The following is a 6342-nucleotide window of genomic DNA, read 5'->3' as shown; positions in this document are numbered from 1 at the left end:
AAAAATCATACAATGTGATTTCCTGTTTTTTTTCTCTCCTGATACTGTCTCTCACAGTTGAAGTGTACCTATGACGGAAATTACAGACCTCTCTTTTATCTTTTTAGTGGGTCAACTTGCACAATCGGTGGCTGTCCAAATACTTTTTTGCCCCACTGTATATATATATATATATATATATATAGCAGGTATGGACCGGCACTCCTCCTGATGACAAAACGTGACCCTGGTGCCTCCTGGTAACAATTATGCAATATCCCAATAAAGATGACAGCGGCACTCAAAGCTTTGCAAAAATGAAAAACTGTATTCAAAAGTGAATAAACAAGCCGACGTTTCGGGGCTTACCCGCCCCTTTGTCAAGGTGTGTGACAAAGGGGCGGGTAAGCCCCGAAACGTCGGCTTGTTTATTCACTTTTGAATACAGTTTTTCATTTTTGCAAAGCCTTGAGTGCCGCTGTCATCTTTATTGGGATATTATATATATATATATATATATATATATATATATATACACACACACACACACACACACACACAACGGAAAATGATTAATTCAGCCTCTTAGATAAAGAGCTTTATTTCCTTATAAAATATAAGCAGTGATTTAGTCTACAAATTCCTGTCACTTATGTTTTCCCTTTACCTATATATTGCGGCACTCTGTACAGCATTGCCTTATACTTAATTTTCTACACTAGTCTCATTTTTTTTAAACTAGAAACTCATGTATATCCAGTTGTAATTGATGTACAAAATGTATATGTAAGATAGCTGTAACTCTGTAGCTTTGCTGCTGGTTACTGTGACATCACACCTAGCCTGTGACATCACTAGCCCGTGACATCACAATGCTTCTTCCTGTAACATTCTATCCACAGCTGCTGAAGGTTCCAGTCACCATGCAGGAAGACAGGTAGGAGGAGGTGAGTCCTACATAGCAAGGTATGATGGAGAGGGATAAGAAAGATATAGTGCAGTATAGTCAGCTGAAAGGCAAGACAAGATAGACAGAACAGAGAATACAGGTACAAGGACACATAAATAGGGGAAGTGCAGGAAGGAACGACATATTTAGGAATAAAAATGTAGCGTTACAGGAATAAAGAGGGCAGTATGGAGGATAAGCACGCATACAGGGGATGCAGATAACCTGTGTCTGTGTGATGCAGGATCGTCGCTTTGGGATAAAAAAGTTAATAAAATAGATAAATGGGATATTGATAACTTTGAAAGTATCTTGTTTGGTTTAAGGAAAATTGGGAAACTGGTTGACTCATGGACATTTCATTGTACTTAAACTAGTACTATGCTTAATGATAGTCTTTTTTGTCTTTTAGATCATCTGGCAAAGAGATTTGCAGAGTGTCGGGTGACCGGCAAAGAGATCTGCAAAGTGTCAGTTGAAGACGACGGGATGGGTCACAGAGGTAGCAACGACTGGAGTATAACATGCAGGAGGTAAGTTACCATACTCTCTCTGTTACTCTATGCCCTGTTACATCTGCCCCACCTGCAGTGCACATGGGTTTGTCCATTAGGTAACAAATTTGCTGCTGCGATGAGGTCTGAATTAGGCCCAGTGTATGATACTAACATGGTCCTAGCACTAGGGAAGATAAAACCTGGAACAGATAACCTGGATCTCTATTAGAAAGGATCTTGGGTTTTTGATAAAAAGTCAATAAAATAAATAAATTGCAAATGAATAAAAATGAAAGTACGTAACAAAATGTAATAGTATAACTATACATATAGTATGTCTGACCAGGAAATTCTGGTTATTTAGATCATCATTTGGCAAAGTTCTGGCAAAGAGATTTGCAGAGTGTCGGGTGACCGGCAAAGAGATCTGCAAAGTGTCAGTTGAAGACGACGGGAGGGGTCGCAGAGGAATTAGTGACTGGGGAATAGCATGCAGGAGGTAAGTTACCATACTTGTGTCATTGTGTGTGTGGTGGGGGGTATTGAGAGCACAGTACAAAACATAGAGTCTATGGTGGGGGAGAGCGGACAATACAAAACATGCAGAAAGGGGCAACTTGGTATAGCACATACAGATGTGTGGGGGCACAATACAAAAACATAGAAATTGTGGCGTACTCTATAGGACATATAGAGGAAGGACATACACTTTTGGGGGTTGCGAGATGTAGTACATACTGTAATACAGAAAAACAGGAAGGGTGGGAGAGCATGATACAGAACATACAGATCGGGGGAAGAACAATACAGATCGGGGGAGATAGTGAAATAGCTGACATTTACAGTATATCAATGAACTGGGGGCAGGTGTACAAAGCCTGGGAGAGTGATAAAGTGGAGAGAGATAAACTAACAACCAATCAGCTCCTAGTTGTCATTTTTCAAACACAGCCTGTAACATGGCAGTTAGGAGCTGATTGGCTGGTACTTTACCTCTCTCCACTTTATCACTCTGCAGGGCTTAATACATCTCTCCCATAGAATAACCAAATTATGAAATGGTACAGAATGGTATAAATGATGTGAATTGGAGCTGTAACAAATGACTGTTTCCCTATCTTTACATATAATAAAGGTGACATTGGCCCTCATTCCGAGTTGATCGCTCGCTAGCTGCTTTTAGCAGCAGTGCAAACGCTAAGCCGCCGTCCTCTGGGAGTGTATCTTAGCTTAGCAGAAGTGCAAACGAAAGGTTAGCAGAATAGTGCTGAAATTTTCCAAGCAGTTTCAGAGTAGCTGAAAACCTACTCCTTCCTTGCGATCACTTCAGATTGTTTGGTTCCTGGTTTGACATCACAAACACGCCCTGCGTTCGGCCAGCCACTCCCCCGTTTCCCCAGGCATGCCTGCGTTTTTACCTGACACGCCTGCGTTTTTTAGCACACTCCCGGAAAACGGTCAGTTCCCACCCAGAAACACCCACTTCCTGTCAATCACTCACCGATCAGCCGAGCGACTGAAAAGCGTTGCTCGACCTTGTGTAAAACTGCATAGTCTTTTGTGAAGGTACTTCGCTCGTGCGCACTGCGGCCCGTACGCATGCGCAGAAATGCTGATTTGTTGCCTGAATGCTACGCTGCGAACAACGGCAGCCAGCGATCAACTCGGAATGACCTCCATAGTCCTTTCCCTAGAGTCCTTCTCCTTACCGCTCAGGGGGCCTGACTCAGATGCGGACGCAGAACTGCTGTTGCACCAAGTGGCTCAATGCTTTTTCACTGTGCATGCGTGTAAGCTGCACTGCGCACAAAATGAAATCAAGCTCACATAGAGGATCCCATTGCAAAGTGATTGACAGGAAGTTGGCGTTTGAGGTGGTAACGGGGGTGTCTAACTGTATACAGGCGTGTCAGGTCCATTCAAACACCGTTCCATGTGCGTGCATATATTACCCATTGCGACCTGTGTTGCTGCTGGAGAGCCCCCTGTGTCTAGGAGACTTGTTCAGCCTACGACTGCTCAGACTCACGATGCAATTGTGAATGGCAAGATTGCAGCAGCGATCGCTTCAACAACAACAACTGAATCAGGCCCACAATTACACCATTATATTTTACTATTTTATCACATTTAACAACTAAGGGGTCAGTTTAATTAGGTGCGAGTTTGTCTTACAACAGCCGTACTTTCCGGTAGCCCCATAGGATGAATCTGGCCACGAAGGGTGTGAGTTTGGATGCTGTTGAAACATTGCAGCTATGGTAACTCGTACCTAATTGGATTGACCCCTAAATGTTAGTAATTTATAGCTTTTATTATTTACTGGTCAAATTTCTTTTCTGAAGGTACCTACTAATTACTGTAAGAGAGAACTTATCCCCCCAACATGTGTATTGTATAAAAACAATGGGCCCTTTGGGATAATTGTCCATATTTTAGGTATTTTCTGTGTCCTTAGTAGTTAGAGTAACATATTTACATAGAGATTTTTCTCTCTACACAACCACACCACTGTTTGCAGTTTGTCTCTCTGCTTGTTCATCCACTAACAATGATTTTTCATCTCTTCCTCTTCGTCTACACGCAGTGGGTGATCCCTGAATAGCTGCCCTGGGAGGAGAGCTGCGGACACATGCTCCAGATGTTGGGACATATGCATTACATATTAGGAGATGCGATAAAGATGCCGGCTGCCGAGTTTACGGCAGTCAGAATACTGACACTGGGATCCCAATACTCTTCAGAATCCCGACGTTGGAACTCAGAATGGGCAAGGATACCGACGCCCTTATCCCCACGATCATAGGTTTAGGGCTGAGCAAGGGGGGTTAGGTTTAGGCATCAGGCACAGGGGGAGGGGTGGTGGTTATGCTGCAGGGGAGGGTTAGGTTTACGCGTCAGGCGGGAGTGTTATGTTTAGGCGTCACGTGGGGGTTAGGGTTAGGCTGCAGGTGGGGGGAGGTTAGGGTTAGGCTGCAGATAGGGTGGGTTAGGCACCCCCAGGGGTGGTTAGGCTGCGTGGGAGGGAGGGTTAGGTTTAGGCATCAGGCGGGAGGGTTAGGTTTAGGCGTTAGGCGGGGGGGGGGGTAAGTTTAGGCTGCGGGTGGGGGGAGCTTAGGGTTAGGCACCCCCGGGGGTGGTTAGGCTGCGGGGGAGGGAGGGTTAGGTTTAGGTGAGGTGATTAGGTTTAGGCATCAGGCGTGGGGTTTAAGTTAAGGCTGTGGGTGGGGAGAGGTTAGGGTTAGGCTGTGGGTAGGGTGGGTAAGGGTTAGGCACCCTTGAAGGTGGTTAGGCTGCTGGGGAGGGAGGGAGGGTTAGGTTTAGACATCAGGCGGGGGTTAAGTTTAGGCATCAGGCACTGGGTTAGGTTTAGGCTGCGTGTTGGGGGAGGTTAGCGTTAGGATGCAGGTAGGGTGGGTTAGGGTTAGGCACCCCTGGGAGTTGTTAGGCTGTGAGGGAGGGTGGGTTAGGTTTAGGCAGCAGGGACGGAGAGGTGGTGGTTAGGCTGCGGGAGAGGGAGGGTTAGGTTTAGGCAGCAGGGACGGAGGTTAGGCTAAGGCACCTCCGCGGAAGGGTTAGGCACAAATGGGGGAGGTTAGGGTTAGAGTGCGGACAGGCAGGGTTAGGGTGGTGGGGAGAGGATTAGGCATCAAGTGGGGGTGTTAGGGATAGGCTGCGGGTGGGGGGAGGATAGGGTTAGGCTGCGGGTAGGGTGGGTAAGGGTTAGGGACCCCCCGGGGGTGGTTAGGTTTAGGCATCAGGCGGGGGGTTAGGTTTAGGCTGTGCGTGGGGGGAGGTTAGGGTTAGGCAACGGTTAGGGTTGGTTAGGGTTAGGCACCCCCGGGGGTGGTTAGGCTGCGGGTAAGGGAGGGTTAGGTTTAGGCATCAAGCGGGGGGTTAGGTTTAGGCATCAGGTGGGGGTTAGGATTAGGCTGTGGGTGGGGGGAGGATAAGGTAAGGCTGCGGGTGGGGGGAAGTTAGGGTTAGGCTGTGGGTAGGGTGGGTTAGGCACCCCCGGGAGTGGTTAGGCTGCGGCGAAGGGAGGGTTAGGTTTAGGCAGCAGGGACGGAGGTTAGGATTAGGCACCACCGCTGGAGGGTTAGGCACAAAGGGGGGATGTTAGGGTTAGACTGCGGACAGGCAGGGTTAGGGGGGTGGGAGAACACCCCTTACTCTCCCCATGTTGGTCTTTTCTGTACTGGGATCCGGGCATCGGTATGACAAACACCAGGATCCCATGAGCTGGGATAGTATACTGACCCCTCTATTAGTACACCTCTCAATGCCCAGAGGGAAGGGCAATCCTGAGGCCATGGTTCCCCAGAGGTTTCCCCCCAAGGGGGTTTTCCTCTCCTGAGTGCTGAAGGATGACTCTTTGTGAGTCCAGAGGTGTAGCTTTTATGCCATAATGAGTTCCAATCTCATGCCCGTCCCTGCAATGTATAAGAAGTAAAATAATTGCTAATGCGATCACTTTACTTCTGGGTTTAGACCCCGGCTGTGCTACTTCACATGTGCAATCGTCAGACTGCGTACGTGAGAGCAGACAGTAATGCAGAGGGATCCCAAGGATCCTTCTCCTGGGAATAATTACATAATGTAGCCCACAGGATACAAACGCCATTTAGAAATGGCATTAGGTGCCGGCCCAAGCTCAGAAATACTTTGCATTCTGGAGCTTGGTGAGTTTCACAGTTTATCATCTGCCGTAGAAACTTTTGGTGGCTGCTTTTGTGTTCAAAATAGGAGGAACGCAATAGATATCTCAAATATCCATTGCAGTCCCCAATACATACATTCAGGGGCTGGTTAATATTTGTGGGCAGCCCCCAAAACCGACTGTTTTTGGAGATGTCTCGCAAATATTATTTATTAAATATTCCACTTAATAAACTTTTTATATTTTAACATAAACTA

At 46.7% G+C, this 6342-nt stretch overlaps 1 long non-coding RNA gene across 1 annotated transcript; it reads left to right on the top strand.

The window, feature by feature from the left end:
- The first annotated feature begins 1344 nt into the window (after nt 1–1344).
- LOC134992706 (uncharacterized) lies at nt 1345–4273 on the top strand. The gene is made up of 3 exons (XR_010196870.1): nt 1345–1461; nt 1790–1924; nt 4013–4273. It is a non-coding gene; the product is annotated as an uncharacterized LOC134992706 (long non-coding RNA).
- The last annotated feature ends 2069 nt before the right edge of the window (nt 4274–6342 follow it).

This window comes from Pseudophryne corroboree, chromosome 1 (assembly GCF_028390025.1).
Source record: "Pseudophryne corroboree isolate aPseCor3 chromosome 1, aPseCor3.hap2, whole genome shotgun sequence".
Taxonomy (NCBI): Eukaryota; Metazoa; Chordata; class Amphibia; order Anura; family Myobatrachidae; genus Pseudophryne; species Pseudophryne corroboree.
Note: the sequence above shows the minus strand (reverse complement) of the source record. Positions and strands in the feature narration are given on the sequence as shown.